Below are 21,530 nucleotides of genomic sequence, written 5' to 3' on the forward strand. Positions count from 1 at the left end.
AATATGCTTTTAATATTTGGTACTCATTTCTACCTTTTCATATTTGTTAAATGTGGCTTTTTGTTGTTGTTGTTGTTGTTGTCAGAATTCTGGCAGCTGACTAAAGGAATATTAATTGCAAACAGGGTTTATCTGAGTGTTTAATTTTATTTAGAAGCATGTAAAGTCACCCTAGATTCTGTGATTTTTAGTGCCTTATAATATTAAATCGTTAGATTAAAATACAGAAATAAACTCCTTATAGACAAATTTAAAAAATTTTACTTTTTATTTTTAACATTATTAGCATTACAAAACGATAAATCATGAAAGAATTTTAACGTTCATCAGATGTAATATTTTAAAATCACATTGACTGATTTATCAAAATATGCAGTAAGTAATGTAAGTTTAGAATCTGGCTTCTAGAGATCAGTTAATATCAAATGCACATTTCAGTTTTGGCCTCAGGACTATGTTCAAAGAGATGAGTGACAGGGGGAAAAAAAACGTTTGAATATGTGTGCTTTATCTAACTGTGATTATTCAAACCAAAGTTCAGTGAGTAAAATGTAATTCTTAACAAATACAGGGAGGGACAGAGAGAGAGAGAGAGAGAGAGCGAGAGAGAGAGGGGAGGCAGATTGATTGATTCATCTGGGCTATGCTACTTTCATAATTATTTTTTTAGAAACAGACTAAGAAAATCAAGCAAAAATCAGAGAAGATAGAAGGCTTTAACCATCAGAGCACTCAAACATAAAACTGTTTTATTTTCATTTGAAAAGTAAATGTTAAAATCTGAAAACGTCTTATCAGGTATAATAATTACATAAAAAGCTGGATGACAGAAACAAATTAAACACAAGATGTTTCACTAAAAACAATTTTCAGGAATGTCTCAAAACAGCATCTTTATTCTATTATTAATAAACAGATCCTTATTACTTTTCTTCATTGTCCTTACGTGCTTCTAAGGTCTGACCAAATACTCTGCTCTAAATGTCTCTCAATTTAATAGTGTCTTGCTTAGAGCTGCTACTTGAGCAAAAAAGAAAGGCAACAAGAGCCATATGTAACCTTTGGACTTCAAAAGGAGAACAAGGAGAAGACCATTGGCAGAATAGGTGCTGTGAGAACACAGTGTATTCTCTCTTGTTCCTTACCTTGAACCTTTCCTGAGAGCTAACAAGAAAGTTGACTGCCCCATCGTTATTTAGAATCAGGACTATGACAGTTAACATTTTTCAGCCCGTGCCATTTTCATTCACGAACGTCACAGATGTAAAGTTGATCTATTTTGGAACCAACAGTTTCCTGAATAAGCTAGCACAGTTATACATAACCTTTAAGCAGATATGGAGAGTTTAAATATTTAGCAACTAAAGTTAAAAGGACTGACTTGATTTCAGTCCGTAAAGTAAAAACTTTCTGAAAGACTAAAAAACAACTCACTTGTAATCATTTTTTTCTTCTTCAGAAGCAATAATCCTTTCTGTCACTGTCTTCATCTCTGCCTGGGTTTTCTACCGTTCTGTTCTTGGCGAACTGTTTCTGCTATGTGCTCAGTTAGCTGCTCTTGAGTAGCTTTCAAGCTGGATTCCATTAGAAGTTTTTCATCTTGACTGGCAAGTTCTTGGGCTGAAAGATAAAACAGGAACATTGCCTTTTTAAAAACCAACAGCGTGTATTTTTTTTTCCTCTTTTGTTTTTGGTTTAAATTGTTTGCAATGCAACTTTGATGAAGATTTAAACAGATCCTTCTTGTAAAAATACAAGCTCATGCATTCAATTTTCATGTCCCTTTATTTAAAACACAAGTAAATAAAGGTATGTACGAAGGAATGCGAGACGCATGCCAGTAATCTCAAGTTTATAAAACATTTGAATTCAACAATTAGTTGTCTCAATCAGACAACATTCACTCAGTTTATTTGTGAGACTTCTGCTTCTACATTTATAAAAAAATTATGTTAATATATAGTATCTATGCTTTCTTTAGTTTAGATCTCAGGTATATGTATATGTGTGTGTGAGTGTGTGTGTGTGTACATATATATGCAGATATATATTCAATAGACAAAGACTAGTACATTATAAATTATGTCAAAATGAGGATTTGCCACTGATTTATTTTTGTGTGTAATATTTATGAAATTTAAGCACTTGTTCAAGGTCATCCAATAGATGGCGCTCTTTCATTAGACCAAAGAAGACTTAGGCAGTATGCTTCAAGCTCTCAAAAAATAAGTGATTTAAGACAAAGACATTTTTCCTTTGTTCTTTGTTGACCATATTCGTAGAGATATATAGCTGGACTTTTTGTTTGAATATTTCTCCTTTATAAAAGTGTCTATTTGGTCTTTTTTAATCTATTGCTTCAAATACAAATCACCAAATGTAAATGTTATCTGGGTTTTATTTTATATTTTAATCATATGTTTGGATATCTCTATATATTTATACACATTATATTATTTAGTGGATTTTTTCAAGGTAATTTGAAATCTAATTGGATCTATAATCCAATGCATTAAAAATAATGTTTTATGAAAATCAGTAATTTTAAACTTGCAGTCCCAAATAAAGAAAAAAAGATACTTTTAGAATCCCCAAACCAGTATAAATAGAAATCAATGAAGATATTTTTTTATAAAAAAGAGAATCGTCTTTGTTAATTTTTCTCATTTTATGCCCAAACAATGGTGTTTAAATTAAGTTACAATAAAGTTGGGAACCAATGTCTTGTAGTCTTACATCAGAGAGAACCTTATCAAAGAAAGATACTTTATATACATATTCTGCATCTATCATTCATCTTTAAAGTTGAATGGTTTTTCCTTTATAAGTTAGACCTAAGGAAATCTGATTCTCAGTTTCTCACTTATACATTTGGAGCAGCTGAGTGCTTCTATTTTAATAAATATGTGCATGCCAGTTTGCACTGTTTTCTTGCATACAATGACTCAAAATAACCAATGTTACTTCAGAAGAAATTACAGCATCTACTATTTTTATAGGTTAAACTTGCTATATATTGACAGTTTAAATTTGTGCCTCAAGAAGCACAGAGCTAATGCAAACAACTAAATATTTAACAAGAAAGAAAGCATCACCCAAAGCTCATCTTTATTAAATTCCAAATACACCAAAATCTCTCTGAACAAATGAGGTAAATGTTTAATAATTTCAACACATATCAAAGTATGGGATTGGGGGTGGGCAGAGAATCCAATAAAAAATTTACTACAAGTTTGCTTTCAAAGTAAAGGAAAAAAATCTTCACCAATAAGAAAATGCAATTAAATGAAAATATCTTCATAGTGAGATGCTTTCAGTATTTTTAATATAGTTGTGTGAATAGCTTAAGTAGCATATTTCATTTTATATGGTTTTTTTTTGCCATTCACAATATAGATTTCTTATGAATAAAAAAAAACACATCAAAACTTTTTAAATGAGTTTTGAAGAGAATTTTCAGACATTGAAATTGAGAGGTTAGTGGTCTTTAAATTAAAAAGGACTTTGAGCCATCAGACCATATATAACCAATTATGGATACAAGAGTGTTTCAGGAAGTTGCTCTTTTGAGGACTCTACTTGTACCAATAGACTGACTTCAAGACTACTTTAGTCAACTTGTGGCATCAACACAGAAAAGACCTTTTTGTCAAAACTCTGTAGGATGTGAATTTTCTATGAAGCTCACCATTTCAAAATGACTAAGAGATTTATGCCTCATGGTTCTCCTAGGAGTCTACTCTAATTCATTATGTGCTGGTTAAAAAGGGGTAAATTATTTCGAGTTTACCTATGCCTTGGACTTGAGCCTGAGTTGATCCCCAGCCAGAGGCTTTCACAGCTGCATGCTTTATTTACAATCCCTTTGTCAGACTTACAACTGCCCCAGGCTATAACATAGTGTACCTAATGTTCAAACTGGCAGGTAATCTTATGTCAAACATACTTCTTTGATTTAAAGTGATCAATAGATTCTTGTAAAGAGGTAATTTCTCTGATGTTTCCACCTTGCCTTTTTTACAGGTGATTCACACAAAAGCCTGCTTATATGATGTACGAACAATCAACAGAAAGCTATAATCATGTTTTTTCAGATGTTTCCGGTGCACAACGATTTGGGATCGATACTCTGTGTAATACAATTATCTGCAATGATCTGGTTGTATTGAAAAAGAATTTGCAGGAGACCTCTAGGGGTTTTTATCCAGAACCACGTATCTGGCAACGTTGTGAATAGTGGGAGGAAAAATTAAGGGGTCGACGGAGCTGTCTATTATGGACCCACTGACTTCATTAATGTTTTATTTCATAAAAGTATTATTATACCAGAAAGCTTAGTCAAACAATAGCTGAAAGGTAATAATAATGATAACAATGTTCACGGCTCATAGTACTTATTTATATGGGAAAGAAAACCTTAACAAACATGTGGACTTTACAGAAACTCAATGTCACATGAATATTATGTAGCACAGATTATAAGCAATATTGATTATTTATGCCATGAAATAAATCCTCTATTTCTACCATAGCCAAGTAAAATAGATTCTAGTATCTGTGAAATACTTTGATGTGTCTTTGATTACTTTTTTTTAGCTAGAATGGTAAAATTCTGGAGTGGTTATCAATTTGAACTGTTTAAGAGCACTGCACAATAAGCCTTTTATTTCAAGCTTTTCTTTTTTTTTTTTTTTTTTTTTGCCAAATGAAGATTTGCAACATCAGGGAAAGAGCTAAGATATACAGTCTGTATCCAAAAGGCATTACACATTTTCTGCAAAGATTTCTGTGCATGGAACAACTCAGTTTTGTTTTTATGGTCCTCCAAAGATGCTGATTCTTGCCAGCATCTACCTCCAAGCCTGAAAAGACCCTCGTTTCCTATTTCAAGCCTCTAATCATAGCTCTGCAATGTGAAATTCTCCTTTGTCAGGCTCGACCTGATTTTCATTCTGGTGAAGCACACAGTTTGGGGAGAACTGGTCCCTTGCACAGAGTGCGCTCTGCGCAGACTCCGCAGGTGCCCCCTGGCTGCCGACGCCTTCTCTGAGGACAAGGATTGCTCTTTCCAATGCTGCCTCCTCTGTACACGCCGGACACTTGCTCTCTGTCTGTTGACCTCACTGTCAAGATGCCTCACCTCACCCCCTTTGGCTTTGATGGCTTCGTGTGCCTGCAGGAGACCAGCTTCTGACTTCCTTAGAAAGTCCCATCTTCTGTGTGTAGCCTGTGAAGACAAAAAACATTCCAATAGTGCCTTTTATGAGATGTACTTTTTATATTGCATCCTGCTATTTTGAGCTCAAGGATACTGGATATTATACAACCCCTCATTAGCAACTGGGTCAAGTATCCACATCTTTTCTGGGGTCAAAACCTTAAAGGGACTTTCTTAAAAGAAGTAAAAAGTCAGTTAAAAGGAAGATTCCTCATTAGCCTAAATGCAGTGTTAGTCAATACATGAGGGTTCAAAGGCTAAAGAAAATACTTCCCATAATTCCTAGGGAATTAAAAAGGAGACTGGTAGGCTCAAAATGAATTCTTTCTCTTTAAAATACGAAAAGGAATTTAATGAATACAAAAAAAGTGTGTTTAATGTCTTGGAGTTACCACCTGTAGAGCCCTTTCATTTAACTCCAAAGCAAACTGCACTAATGTGACATACAGGGAAATCCTTTCTGCGTAGAGGTAATTATAATATCCTCCTGATGACTTCTCCACACCACTTCAACTAATTAGCTTCATAAGAACACAGTGTTTGTTACTTTCTTTTTCAATTTTATTATCATTCCAACACATTGGGTCTCAGCTTTAAATTTGCATCAGGAAAGACATTAAATATAATAAAAAACTAAAGTAATAATTGAATATGCTTCTTTAAAATAAAAGTCACTAACTGCTCCTGGTGCTATTTTTGTATCCATCAATATGGGTATTCCTGGCTGGGTTTCTGTTTGTTTGTTTGTTTGTTTTATTGGCTCCCTGTCACACCTTGACTCTCTATCATGCCCCGTCATACTTCTTTTAATCTGAATATTTAGTGTTCTTTCATGTCTTAATTACAGCAAATTGCGGCTCTGTTGGCACCATTTCTTGAAATTAATCCCAGAGTACTTTGTTTCTGTCAAGCAGTCAAAGCCTTGGAGAATAATAATCAATGTTATTGCAGATCTAAATTTAAATGACTGTCTATGTATTTAACTTAAGCCTTTAATTATTCGTGCTGAACTGTTTTTGGATCAAATGTTAAACATTATTCATTGAGAATGTGGAATTACTTTAGACAGCTTAAAACCTGCAGATATATTTAGCTCTCATTTTTAACAAAACAATTGTTTATGTCAACGTATTTTCTCAGGTGTAAAAAACTTAGTGAATGTCATGTAATAGCTTCTTATGGGTATGTATTTCAATATTTCATTACTTTCATTACTATTAATAAAAGGCATGGATTTAGGTCCATTGAATTCTGAAGGGCTTTTCCCTAACGCACTGTTAAATTGAAAGCCAGACTCAAGAATATCTTGGTATCACCAGTGCTAACAGTCTTTAAATAATTCAAAATAATGAAGCACTTCAAAGTTCTTAAAAACATCAGAATTACATTGTTTGTTTGTTTGTTCATGGAAAACATAAAGTTGTTAGAACTGTCAGTGGCCAATTCTTTCATTTTCTAATTCTGAGCGGGCTCTATTAATAGTCAGATTTTAAAAAGCAAAGCAGTACTTTATAAAATCATCTTAGTTTACAAAGCCCAAGGTAGTAGAATTCATTATTCATGTTTCATGAGTATATGTTGAAAGAATCAGAAGTGGCAAATGCTGGGATGTAACAAACACATACTTGATCAAATTTCAAATCATTGGCTTTCATGTTAATTTTTTAAAAAGGAACCTACTTTTAATGAATACTAAAAATTGCATACCTTGTAAAGTAAGCATACTTTTCAGTGAACTACATGGCAGGTTCCAAACTGTGCCTCTCAGTGGTCCACTCTGAACTCTCACCAGGTTATACGCTTCATGGACATAGGGACTCTGCTCCATGTATACATCTTTGTGTTGCCAGTGTCTAGCACAGGGGCCTATACTTAACTCTCTGTACAATAAGCGCTTGGTGAATTGAATGGGAGAGGTGGTGTTAATTTCACCTGTCAGATATTTGTCATTTTCCTCACCAGGAAGAATGTGTCGTTTGCTTTGCCTCTGAAACACTAAGTGAATATGGAAGGATTTACAAGTACACTTTTGGAAGATTTATCTTCGAGCATCTCCAGGAGTAAATTAATAAATATTGCAATTTTCTTTAGTTTTAATCTCTATCTGAATGAAAATTGATGGCATTCTTATTACCAACACTTAAGCTATATATTGAATATTGAATCTAGAAACAAACAATAAGAAAAAGATAGACTCACAAAATTTATGGTAAAATAGGTACTTCTCAATAATTCAGAGAATAAATGAACAAAGTAATGTGTTTCACGTGTCCTCTCCTTTTCAATAGCAACGTGATTTTTGAACAGATATCTGTTTCCCCATTTCCACAATCTCAAGGGTGTAGCTGATCTTTCTAACTACAAAGTTTCCTGGCAGCTGCAAAGTCGCTTTCAAGCTGTGTTATCTGCTGTTCTAGCTGAGCAAGTCTCATTTTGTGTTTCTGTTAGGTAGCTATTGCATCCAAATGCAATGACTGCAAGGTCTTTCCTAGCTTTTCCGTTGCCAGAACAGTTCTCTCCCCCACGCAATGGTCAAGAGTATGAGCTGTTTCAGCTTTTTCTTCTTCTATGATCAACTCACATTCTTAAACTTTCATCAATGTTTGCATTGCATTTAAGATCATGGCTATAACGAGCAATTAATGTGCATGATACCAGATCTATTCAGTTCATTATATTCTCTAAACATTATGATAGACCTACTTAGAAAAAAATAAACAAGCATGTCTTTCTGGTAGTACAGCTAATGTAAACGTAGAAACTGAGGATTATCAAAGTGAAACCAATTATCTCAGCCCTGGGTAGTGTCACATATGCTGTTTAGACATCTTAGGGAATCGAGGAGCTATCTTATTTTTGCAACAAATCTAAAAGCAGGGCATCCACACACTTGTTTTTTATAACCAAAGTATTTCTCTTAAGAATTGTCTCAATATGCTTAGTCAAGTTGATTTCTTATATGCACAGTTCAAACTTTTGTTGCGTTTTACAGAAGCAATTCATATGAATTTTTTTATTTCATCCCTATTTTATACATGTAAAGTATTATCACTCCATATAAATGAACTAAATTCCAAATCCTTTGCCCTTCCTACTGTATCATGCTATTATTTTTCTTAGAGCTTTGGGTTTTATGAGACACATTAATGGGTACTAAACTGATTTTAAATAATAAATGTGATTATATTAAAATAATTATAAACTGCACAATGATCCTGATAATATTGTGCTCAATGTAAGTCACAAATCAGTATATTGTGTCTAAATGAAGTCATCGTTAAAATTTTGCCCTCATGAACTGAACTCTACCATCCACTCATTCAGTGTGATATCGCAACCCTTGGTTAGCAATGAAAAATAAATCTCTCTCTCATTTTCTTTTCTGTGAGGCTGAATTTTCCCATTTGCATCGAGACAAGGCAATTGTTCACAGTGGACGATTTCCTCAGAACTAGAAATGCAATCATTATAAAAAACTAGATAACACTGGTAGCTATTAATATTTAGTTTGACCATACTGGAATGGGTTGTTGGACAGGAGATAAGGAGAGAAGGAAATGTGCTTAATAACAGAGAATAATTCAAAGAGATCTGAAGAACTGGGGGTACCACACTGTAAGCAGTCAGCCCCGTGTATCCTAAGGTAGAATTAAAGAAACCAGACTCTACGGAGTTAGCACAAAGATTGTAATATGGAATCATGGGATGCTAGACTCAAAATGAAACATACTAAAGGTTATAAGTTAAAATCAAAAGATACTGAACTAGCCCTGGCCAGTTGGCTCAGTGGTAGAGCATTGGCCTGGTGTGTGAAAGTCCCAGGTTCGATTCCCAACCAGGGTATACAAGAGAAGCACCCATCTGCTTCTCCACCCTTTCCCCCTCTCTTTTCTCTCTCTCTCTCTTCCTCTCTTGCAGCCAAGGCTCCATTGGAGCAAAGTGGGCCCAGGCCCTGAGGATGGCTGCATGGCCATCCTCCTCAGGCATTAGAATGGCCTCAGTTGCAACAGAGCAAGCTCCCAGATGGGCAGAGCATCACCCCCTAGTGGGTTTGAAGAGTGGATCCTGGTCAGGCACATGTGGGAGTCCGTCTCTCTGCCTCCTAACTTCTCACTTCAGAAAAATATAAAAAAAAGATATTGAATTATAGGCAGTGAATACCAACTGCTATCAGGTGCAGACTAAAGTGATCATTCCTCTAAACTTCATTTTACAAAGGATCTTAGTGCCCTGGCTGGTTGGCTCAGTGGTAGAGTGTCTGCCCATCATGTAGATGTCCTGGGTTCAATTCCCGGTCAGGGCATACAGAAGAAGCACCCATCAGCTTCTCTACCCCTGCCCCTTTTCTCCTTCTCTCTTCTTCTCTGACAGCATGGCTCAATTGGCTCAAGAAAGTTAGCCTTGGGTTGGGCACTGAGGATGGCTCCATGGCCTTCACCTCAGGTGCTAAAAAATGGCTTTGGTTGCAAGGGAGCAATGGCCCAGGCGCATGTGGGAGTCTGTCTCTCTGCCTCCTCTCCTTTCATTAAAATAAAAACAAAACAAACAAACAAACAAAACCAAAGGGCCTTAGCTAGAACCTTCTAGTCCTTAATGTGCCATAAAATCAGAAAATTCATATTTTGGCCAGTACTATTATCAAGATTATCAAGAACTCAGGTGATCATTATTGATTGATGTGATTCAAAAAACATCCTTCTGTATCCATTACTCTAGACAGTGTACTATAATTATTTGTCCATTACGATGTCTGTTTTTAATTGTGTCCTTCACTCTGCACCAGCCGATTGGAAGTGCATACAGCATATACTGGACCTAACGGAAGCCTTCAACAGAAATAAGAATGGTGATAGTGGTATGCTAAATACACTCCAAATTCTTACACAGGCACACCTTCCAGATGTTCACACTTATGTTTCAGATCACAGCCACAGGGTGAATATCGCAATAAAGCAAGTCATATGTATTTTTTTTTTGTCCAGTGCATATAAAAATTATGTTTACATTATACAGTAATCTATTTAATGTGCCATAGAATTATGTCAAAATAATGCTGAGAAATGCTAACCATCATCTGAGCCTTCAATGAGTCATAATCTTTTTGCTGGTTGAGGGTCTTGCTTCAGTGTTGGTGGCTGCTGACACTCAGGGTGTGGTTGCTGAAAGCTGGGTGGCCATGGTAATTTCTTAGAGTAAAAGAACAGGGAAGTTTACCTCATTGATAGATTATTTTTTATTAAATTTTTTGAGGTGATATTAGTTAATAATTTGAGTTTCCATCAAAGTTTCACTACTTATTAGCTATGCAAACTTAAACTATTCAATCTCTCTGATTCACAATTTGCTCACCTATAAAATAAGAACATAATATCTATCTCATGCAGATTATGTAAAATAAAAAGAAATAATACATTTGGTAAATCTTTGATATGGTAGGCACTTAATAAAAAAGCTATTACTTTTTTTTAAGTGAGAAGAAGGAAGAGAGAGACATACTCCCACATGCACCCCAACCAAGATATACCCAGCAACCCCCACTGGGGCTGATGCTTTGCCCATCTGGGGCCATGCTCACAACTGAGCTATTTTTAGTGCCTCAGGTGGAGATTCCATTGAACTATCCTCAGCATAAGGTGCCTATGCACTTGAACCAATGAAGCCATATCTGTGAGAAGGGGGGAGAGAAAGAGAGATAGAGAAAGAAAGGAAAGGGGTGAAGAAGCAGATGATCCCTTTTACTGTGTGCCCTGACCAGGAATCGCACCTGGGACATCCACACGCTGAGTCAATGCTCCACTGCTGAGCCAACCAGCCAGGGAAAAAAGCTATTACTTTTTACCTTAAAAGTTTAAATTAAAGAAATAAAAATTATTATGAAACTACTATATATAAAAATTAGTATATTTGGCCCTGGCCGGTTGGCTCAATGGTAGAGTGTTGGCCTGGCATGCAGGAGTCCCGGGTTCAATTCCTGGCCAGGGCAAACAGGAGAAGTGCCCATCTGCTTCTCCACCCCTCCCCCTCTCCTTCCTCCCTGTCTCTCTCTTCCCCTCCCGTAGCCAAGGCTCCATTGGAGCAAAGTTTGCCCAGGCGCTGAGGATGGCTCTGTGGCCTCTGCCTCAGGCGCTAGAATGGCTCTGATTGTGGCAGAGCGACGCCTCAAGATGGGCAGAGCATCGCTCCCTGGTGGGCATGCCGGGTGGATCCCGGTCGGGCGCATGTGAGAGTCTGTCTGACTGCCTCCTCGTTTCCAACTTCGGAAAAATACCAAAAAAAAAAAAAAAAATTAGTATATTTTAAATATTATTTTTTGAAAGGTGACTTTCTCCTTATGCTATTATATTATATATGATTTCACTTATGTGTGGAATCTAAGAAACAAAATGAGCTAACAGGCAAAATAGAGGCAGGCTCATACATAGAGTGCAGGTTGACAGCTGCCAGGGGTGGGGAAAAGAGTGAAGTAGTAGGAAAATTAAGCAAAAAAAGGACAAAAAAAAAAAAAAAAAAAAAAAGAGAGAAAGAACTCATGGACATGGACAACAGTGTGGTGATTGTGGGGAGGGGAGTTAAGGGAAATAAATGGAGCTGACCAGAGACTTGATTTGGAGGGGGGGTGAACACACAATATGATGTACCTAAAATCTGCTTAATTTTGTTAGCCAGTGTCACCACAATAAATTCAATTAAATTAGTTTTAAAAATAAAATAAGGTATCGTATTTTTCACTCCATAAAATGCATTCCCCCCCCCCCCAAAAAAAATGGAGGGGAAAATGCCTGTGTGTTTTATGGAGCAAAAAATATGGTATTTTATTTAACATTTTAACACACCATTTTGTTCAGAATTTTTTTTTCTTATTTTCCTCCTTAAAACCCTAGGTGTGTGTTATGGTCAGGTGTGTCTTATGGAGCCAAAAATACAGTCCATCCTTTAAAAAAAAAATTAAGTGAGAGGCAGGAGGCAGAGAGACAGACTCCCACATGTGCCCCAACTGGGATCCACCTAGCAATCCCTCTATTGGGTGATACTCTGCTCATCTGGTGGCTGTTGCTCTGTTGCACAGCAACTGAGCTATTTTAGCAACTGACAGGAGGTGATGGAGCCATGCTCAGTGCCTGGGGCCAACTTGCTCAAACCATTCGAGCCATGGCTTCGGGAAAAGGGAGAAAGAAAGCGAGAGAGAGGAGTGAAGAAGCATATGGTCGCTTTGTGCCCTGACTGGGAATTGAACCTGGGACTTTCACACACTGGGCCAACATGGGAGAAAGGCTAAATAAGATAAATCTTTTAACAATTTCCTGTGCAATTATGTGTTTGTCTCCCTAATGTTTTTTATAATAATAAAATAAATCCAATTAGGGATGTTTATGGAATTTTTAAAGAACATCCAGCTTTGTAAAATTATCTAAATATGAATTACAATTCAATTAAAAATTACCTTAACAAGAGTGTCATCATTATTTGGTACTTATTTTCAAATGGAAGATTCTTTGTCTTTAGATTTCAGAAGTTTGATTATGGTACAGTTTAGTGTGGATTTCTTTGGGTTTATTCTTATTCTTATTGATTTTAGAGAGGGAGAGGACAGAAACATCTATCTACTCCTACTCCTGTAAGTGCCCTGACTGGGGATCAAACAGGCAACCTCTGTACTTCCAGATGACATTCTAACTAACAAAGTTATCCAACCAGTGCTCTTTGGCTTTACTCTTTTTGGGGTTTTCTTTACTCAGCTTCTTGAATTTGATGGTTTCTGCTTTAACCAAATTTGAGAAATTTTCAGCCAAATTTGAGGAATTATCTTTGAATAATTTTTTAGCCCCATGCTCTTTTTTCCTCTCCTGGGATTCTAATAATATGAATATTAGATCTTTTAAAATTGTTACACAGGTCATTAAAGTTCTATTAACTATCTTTCCTGTACTATTCAGATTAGGAAATTTCTATTGTTCTATCAAGTTCGTGATTGTTCCTTGTCTATTAAACTTACCTATTCAGCTGTTCTAGTGAGATTCTATTTTTTATATTTATATTCTTTACACGTTTTATAATTTCTTTCTGTTTTTTAAAAATGTATACCATTTCTTGGCTGAGATTGTTTTTCTTCTATTTCTTATTTATTAGAAAAGTTTCTAATTGTTCCTTGAAGCAAATAAATAATTTCTACTTTCAAATTCTTATCAAATTGTTCTATATTTGAGTTCTGTTAGTGTACGCATCTGTTAATTGATTTTCTCTATCAAGTTGTGATTGTTCTGGTTCTGGGAAGGACATATGACTTAGGATTGCACCCAGGACTTCGGGGACACGTGGTGAGATCCGGGATCCTGTTTCATCTCTTTCCTGTGGGCAGTCACCCTGCCTGGCTGTATGTAGCAGCAGGTCTGGGTGGAGATGGATGCGGGTTTCCCTGTGCCCACAGGGAGGCTATGTCTGCAAAGGCAGAGAGCAACGCTGAACCAGCTCTGCTGGTCCCACTGATTCTACCAGGGAAGGCAGTGCCAGCTACCCTGTCTCACATCTCCTCACCTCCTCCTCTGGCCTCATGATGACAGTAGGGTGGAAGATCTTCCCCTGCTGAACTTCCCTGCTACTTGGCGAGGGTGGGGGTGGAGAAAGGGAAGTGGGTTGCTAAATAGCACTAACTTGTAGCTGTCTTATTCCACCTTGTTGATGCCTCTGGGGTAGGAGTTTATCTCTTCTTTGGCCCAACTAAGGAACTGTCTTGGGGACCAGGGGATGGGTTACCGAGCTCTGCTGGCAGGGGTGGGGGTAAAATATGTATCCATCCTTCACTGGCCTCATAGCAGCTGTGGGAGAGGAGAGTTTTTCCACTGTTATTTAGATGGAGCAGAGCATGGATTGTCAAAAAGTTTTCTATTCTAGTTGGCTACTCTTTCCTTCTTCTCCGGCTAGGTGGAGCTGCTTTTCATCGGTCATTTTGTCTGCATCTTCGGTGGTTTGGGCTGCAGGCCCTCAGTCCTCAGCCTGTCTATATAGAAAGCAAAATGAAAACCCAGGAAAAGCACTACTTTTTCATTTCTGAAGTTCTGTAGTCCTTAGTCCATCTTTTCCCTACCATCATTCAGTCTTCCTATTCTTGCTTGTTGGATTATGTTCAAGTTTTCAAGTTATAAGGAGGAGGACTAGCTGCCGGCTAATAAGATACATTTTGCTCACCGTGTTAAAGATGGGCACTTCCCACATGGGGCAGCTAAATGCCCTTCTTGCTTGGAAGGGGCGTGGTTCTGCTAATGTGTGTTAGGGGAGGGCTTTCACACCTTAAGGTTTTAAAAGGAGGAGGACCTAGGAGGCCATTTTGAGAGCAAGTGGCCATGCTCTTACAGGGAGGAGGAGCCCAGGTTGGAACAGGGTAGGGAAGCCACATAGAGGAGGCCGTGAAACTGGCCGAATGGGGGAAGAAGAAGCCAGTTTGTGGAGAAGGAGATGGAGAACAGAGGTGAATAAGACTAGTGAGGTGGAAGCCTTTGAATTTAGGAAGACTCAGATGAGTCAGTGGCTTTGGGAGCCCTGAATGGAAAGGGAAGTGTTTCCCGCTGTTTGTATTTTCTCACCCACGGGGTGCAAGCTAAGATTAAAGGAAAATGGAACACCAGTTTTCAGTTCTGCTGACTCCTTACTGTCTGTCCAAATCAAATGAAAACCTGTATTGGCCAGGCAGCTTTGGTGGCGGCTGTGGTTACTAGCCATACACTAGAAAAGAGGCTATTTTATTATGGCCAAACTGAAAGTCTCCTAAAGTTGTTATTGTAATATCTTCCTTGGTTCTCATATAATTATATTTTCCCTTTAGGAAATTTGGTGAAATTGTAAGATTAAAAAACCATATATAGTGTTTTTATTGTGTCTTAGCCCCAGAATGCTTATCATAAATAAAGTCTAGGGAGAGTGATTTCTAAGAAAATGAGTTCAAAACCTTGCTTAATTTGTGACTTGCTGAATTTCATATTCATTATGTAATATACTTTAGAAATTACACATTTTTCATGTAACGCAGAGGTAGTCAACCTTTTTATACCTACTGCCCACTTTTGTATCTCTGTTAATAGTAAAATTTTCTAACCACCCACCAGTTCCACAGTAATGGTGATTTATAAAGTAAGGAAGTAACTTTACTTTAGAAAATTTATAAAGCAGAGTTACAGTAAGTAAAAGCATATAATAATAATTATTTACCAAGTATTTTATGTTGGATTTTTGCTAAATTTGGCAGAATAAATCTTTATAAAACAACTTACTATAGTTAAATCTATCTTTTTATTTATACTTTGGTTGCTCTGCTACCGCCCACCATGAAAGCTTGGAACGCCCACTAGTGGGCAGTAAGGACCAGGTTGACTACCACTAATATAACACATAAGTAGCCTTGTTGTATTCATTACATACCAAGCACTGTGTTGTTCCAAATTGTTGGTCAAATAAGTTTGTAAATAATTATATATATTTATATGTTTGCTTGCTTATAGTTTGCATGGGATATGGGGGGACAGGCTGTAAGCAAGCATGATTCTTATAGCCTAAGGCTTAGTTTTAAGATTAAGCCTTCCCACCCTTTTGATGTAGGGTGGTGCACTCTCATAAGGAATCCCATTATGCCTCAGATAAGTGACTTTGTATCAGAGGCTTCCTTGTTTGTATATTGGATTAAAGGTTTGGATTTCTACACTATAAAGTGGGGCAGACCAGGAGCTTGCTTGCTCTCTCAGTTCCTGAGATTAGCATTAGAGAGGAGAGCAGAGAAAGGCCATGTGGAGGAGGCCAGGAAAAACAGTCAAGATGACGGAGTGCTAAAAGAGAAGCCAGTTAGTGCAGGGTTTGTACAGAGTGAAGGAAGGAGATGGGGAACAAAAGAGAATGAGCCTGATGAGGTAGAAACCTTTGATTCTAGGAAACTCAGATAAGTCAGTAGATTTGTGAGCACTGAATGAGTGGGTTTTGGAGCCAGTGTGTTTTTACTTGCCTGTCGGGTGCAAGCTAGTATTAAAGATAATGGCCCACCAGTTTTTGGCTCCATTGTTTCATTACCGTCTGTCCAAATCAAATGCAACCTGCATGGGCCAGGTGGCTGTGATGATGGCTGTGGCTACTGGCTTTACAAAAGCCTACCAAAAAAAAAAAAAAAAAGAAATTAATAAAACAAAACAATTTGAAATATAAAATAAATCAAATTATGTAACCAACCAATGATTTCATACATCAAATAAACATTGTACTAAGCAGGCAGATCACATATTAAGTGTTGTTACTACTATAAAGTAAAAACAAAAATAAAAAAAATCATGCAACTAAGTAAAAAAAAATACCAAAACCACAAAAGAAACAAATAAAAATAAAAACAAATCGCTAAGTAATTAAACTCCTAATTGCTCAATTCCTAAGTGACCTATGTTAAAAAAACAATTGACCAGTAGTAAATTTTCCCAGTTGTTTCTGTTATAATAACTAGAGCATTCTTTGTTGGAGAAGGTAGTGTTGAAAGCAGTTTCTTATTGTAACCATGTCTTTGTCAGCTGTAGAAATTGCAAATTCAGCATCCTTGGTGACTGTTCTTTCCTCCTACCAAGTACCTAAAGACACCCCCTTTTTCATGTTCCTAGGAAAGAATTATATCCCCATCTATACATATTTATCAATTTATCTACACATATATTTCTTAGTAAAAATAAATTTTCTAACAATCTGAATGGATTTACTAATAAGACAGGTAGGGACTGATATTTTCATTATGGACATTGAAGAACTCTTGAGGCTCTTAGACCCAAAAGACTTATAGTAGCATTTTGACTTGGTCACCACCAGTGTAGATTAGTTGTTGTTTTTTTACAGGGACACAGAGAGAGAGTCAGAGAGAGGGATAGACAGGGACAGACAGACAGGAACGGAGAGAGATGAGAAGCATCAATCATCAGTTTTTCATTGCGAGACCTTAGTTGTTCATTGATTGCTTTCTCATATGTGCTTTGACCATGGGCCTTCAGCAGATTGAGTAACCCCTTGCTTGAGCCAGCGACCTTGGGTCCAAGCTGGTGAGCTTTTGCTCAAACCAGGTAAAACTGCACTCAAGCTGGCGACCTCTGGGTCTCGAACCTGGGTCCTCTGAATCCCAGTCTGACGCTCTATCCACTGCACCACCGCCTGGTCAGGCCAGTGTAGATTAGTTTTGAAGTACCTTCTTTCTGGATGGATTTGGAACTGGTAAGCCAGTACATAAAAGAGCTATGGTTGAGCAGTTCCAAAGAAATAATGGTTAACCATGTATTCATGCATTATATCTTCAAGGAATAGGTACAAACTAACACTATATACATATCACATGAGTGTGTGTGTGTATGTGTGTGTGTGTATAGGAAAACGATTTACCAGTGACATATATAAGAAAACAATTCATCAGTCTATATATAACATTCTAATATACCAGTATATATATTAAATATATACCTGTGTATATATACACACACATACATCCCCACACACACATATATATAGATATATTTAGGTGTATATATCCCTACATATATTAATATATGAAAAATATATATCTTATAGGTATAATGTATATATAATGACATTATGTATATTTTATATATTCATATAGAATATGCCTGTACCTATGAGTTATACCTATTTTTTATTCTTTAAAGAATAGTGTTCCATCAAGTCTAGCTTAGCAAACCATTAGTTTGTTGCTGTTTTAGAAAATGGTAATGAATTTTAAATTGTATTTAGCAAATTAAATCTTTTTTAGCAGAAGGATTCTATATTGCATAACGGAACTGAGCTGGTGCTAGGAGTCAGTGGTGTGGGCATTAATTCTTTCATTACTACTTGTTACCCCAGGCAAGTTAAGGATTCTCCCTGTTTGTCACAATTCTCACCTGGGGATGGTTTCCTTGTGTATGTGATAGAATACATTATCTCTACATCTTATCCAGCTCTTAAGCTTTTCAAAACATAGATGCTTGCATACTAATTTTTACAGGTACTAAACATGAAATATGACCCAAATCAGCCAAAAACAAACAATATTATATATTTAGAATAGGAAGAATGAGTATTTAACTGCATCTCACCATTTGGCTTTTCTTGGAGACTCGAGCATTTATGATCTAATTTTGCTGGCCATAGACTTCTGTGACAGCCACAGCTGTGCCTGCTCTAAGCCCTCTCCACTGTGGTGGGTGGCCTGCTGTTTTGCTTTAGAAGGCCTCTGATAGGCTCTAACTAATACTTATGACCTATCTCTCAAACTTGAGCCTTATCTCTCTAATGAATGCCTGTTCACCATCAGAGCTCAGTGCTAGGGGAGAACCAAACCTCTTGATCCTTGCTTTATGACATCTACTTACTGGCTCTCAGGGTGAGCACTCTGTGGTGTAGTCACCCTGGTATTGTACTCTCACCAGGAATCTGGGGTTCAGCTGGTGCCTGCAGCTCCTCACCGCTAAGGTGATAGATGGCCTCAAGCTGGTTTGACTGGTCTAGACTTCAGGTATATGAATTCCTGTAAATCTGCACTTGCTCCTTCACTGCTCTAAAGCCACAGTGTACCTTCTGCTCTCTCTGGGAGGCTGTCTCTAATGAGGTTGTTCCCAACTCCATGGCTTCTTTCTTATCTTGGCCTTTTCTGCTCCTCCAGGCCAGGGCAGGAGAGCAGCTCTGACTCTCAGTGCCTGGCTATAGCACCTGTTCCCATCTCATTCCTTCCTTCCATGAGAACAGAAAATGAAGGTGAAAGAGATGCATTATATTCCTTTTTCATTACATCTTGATATGTTGGTGCAATGCCCTGATACTTTTCTCCCAATCAAGACAGGCATTTACCTCCATTAGTAATATAATCAGATGCTCTCTCCTGTCCTCAGAAAGGAATTTAAATACCCAAGATATCCTAAAAGCCTTTGTAACTGATGTGAAAGGAGAATTTTATTTTATTTTTTTTATTTTTTACAGGGACAGAGAGAGTCAGAGAGAGGGACAGACAGGAATGGAGAGAGATGAGAAGCATCAATCATCAGTGTTTTGTTACGACACCTTAGTTGTTAATTGATTGCTTTCTCATATGTGCCTTGACCGTGGTGCTACAGCAGACCAAGTAACCCCTTACTCGAGCCAGCAACCTTGGGTCTAAGCTGGTGAGCTTTTTGCTCAAGCCAGATGAGCCCGTGCTCAAGCTGGCAACCTTAGGTTCTCAAACCTGGGTCCTTCCGCGTCCCAGTCCAATGCTCTATCCACTGTGCCACTACCTGGTCAGGCGAAAGGAGAATTTTTAAAAAATGTAAGGAAATGGTTAGATAACAGCCCTATAAAAAGAGAGATAGATAACCCTAATAAATAGATTAAAATTAGAGAGAGGAAAAAGAGAGGGATGACAAAGTTATTAGTTCTCTGCTATAGGTGTACTAGTTTTAATATACTGCTCACAAATATTAGGGGACATTTTAAAATAAATATGAAGTGATAAAAAAAGAATAATTTTATTTTTTTTTATTAAACAAGAACATTAGAAAAGCAAATGACAAGTCAAAGAAAGTTGTTTGATTATGCAAATGAGATGCAAACCCAACTTTTATTTCATTGGTGAAAATGCACTATACAAAAGATTGAAAGTACCGGAGTGTCTGTACGTTCCCTGAGCCCCTAATTTTTGTGAGCAGTGTATATCTTACTCTGGATTTGATCACTAATTGAATTAATTATATTTTTAATTTGCTTCATTTTTAAAATTTGAAATATGTTACATTTAAATATTATATTGATGTTTTATTTGAGTTGACTTTTAATGCAAAACACTCACTGCAAAGCTACACTATGTAGCTAAATGGTTCAATAAATTATATACAAAAGTAAGTACTTAGTGTAGAACTAAAGGACCTAACTTTTTTTTTTCTGGTCTAAGAAAACTTCTGTCTGTCACAAAAACAAAAAAAACCTGTGATGAACTGTAAGATAGAACTCAAAGGTGCATATAGCATTGGACAGTAATGAGACTTCTGGAAAGAGTACCTCTAGAATTAAGTATTCACCATGAGGTCATTATCCAAGATTAGCGGATATTCAAGATACCTGACAGTGACTTGTGCATACTAAACACTTCCTGACACAGGTGAATATACATCAGATATCAAGTAGTGTTTACATTCTAAAATGTTGTGTATTTAGGTACTGGAGCAGTTGGTTTAGGGAGATAGCAGGACTGGAGCATACACAGAATAAGACTCAGTCTTGATTAATACCCTTCTGGGTAATGTTTTCTACATTTTTTTTTTTTGTATTTTTCTGAAGTTGGAAATGGGGAGGAAATCAGACAGACTCCGCATGCCCCAACCGGGATCCACCCAGCACGCCCACCAGGGGGCGATGCTCTGCCCATCTGGGACGTTGCTCTGTTGCAACCAGAGCCATTCTCAGCACCTGGGCCATCTTTGCTCCAAAGGAACCTTGGCTGTGGGAGGGGAAGAGAGAGACAGAGAGGAAGGAGAGGGGGAGGGGTGGAGAAGCAGATGGGCGCTTCTCCTGTGTGCCCTGGCCGGGAATTGAACCTGGGACTCCCGCACGCCAGGCCAATGCTCTACCACTGAGCCAACCGGCCAGGGCCTGTTTTCTACATTTTATTTAATGTTTTTGTATACAATATATTGGGATTCATGGGTGAGATTGGTCTGTAGTTCTCTTTATTTTTCTTTCATTTGGAGGAGGCAAGGTTCTACATAACAGATGGAGTGTGTCTTTTATCACTGTTTAGTGTTAATATTTTGCCATGTTCATAAAAAGTTGGAAGCTGTCTTTTTCTATGCTAAGAATTTAAAATAGCTTTGAAATGAACTGTTTCTTAATGAATTACTCTGGGAAACAGTTCATCTTCTGAGCATAAGTCTTTGACAAATCTGTTTCTTTGATGGCATTATTCAATTCAGATTCTCTATTCTATAATTGGTGGTGGCAGTTTTTATTTTCCTAAAAAAATACTTATATGTCATTCAGGTTTTCAAATGTGTTGGCATGGAATGGAGAAATTTGTCTCACAGGATCTAGTTAACATTTTCTGTATCTGAGATTATTTTTATTATCAGTGTTATGTCATGTGTTTGTGTACTATCCATGTTTCTGTTGAGCTTTGGGGTTTTTTTTGTTTGTTTGTTTTGTATTTTTCTGAAGTGAGAAGTAGGGAGGCAGAGAGACAAGACTTCTGCATGCACCCAACCAGGATCTACCTGGCAAGCCCACTAGGGGCGATGCTTTGCTTATCTCGGGCATTGCTTCATTGTAACCAGAGCTATTCTAGTGCCGT

At 37.2% G+C, this 21,530-nt stretch overlaps 1 non-coding gene across 1 annotated transcript; it reads left to right on the forward strand.

The window, feature by feature from the left end:
* The first annotated feature begins 9,445 nt into the window (after positions 1-9,445).
* On the forward strand, positions 9,446-9,521 carry TRNAD-AUC (transfer RNA aspartic acid (anticodon AUC)). The gene has a single exon. It is a non-coding gene; the product is annotated as a tRNA-Asp (tRNA).
* Positions 9,522-21,530: the final 12,009 nt, after the last annotated feature.

The sequence above is a fragment of the Saccopteryx leptura genome, chromosome 3 (genome assembly GCF_036850995.1).
Source record: "Saccopteryx leptura isolate mSacLep1 chromosome 3, mSacLep1_pri_phased_curated, whole genome shotgun sequence".
In the NCBI taxonomy this organism is placed as follows: domain Eukaryota; kingdom Metazoa; phylum Chordata; class Mammalia; order Chiroptera; family Emballonuridae; genus Saccopteryx; species Saccopteryx leptura.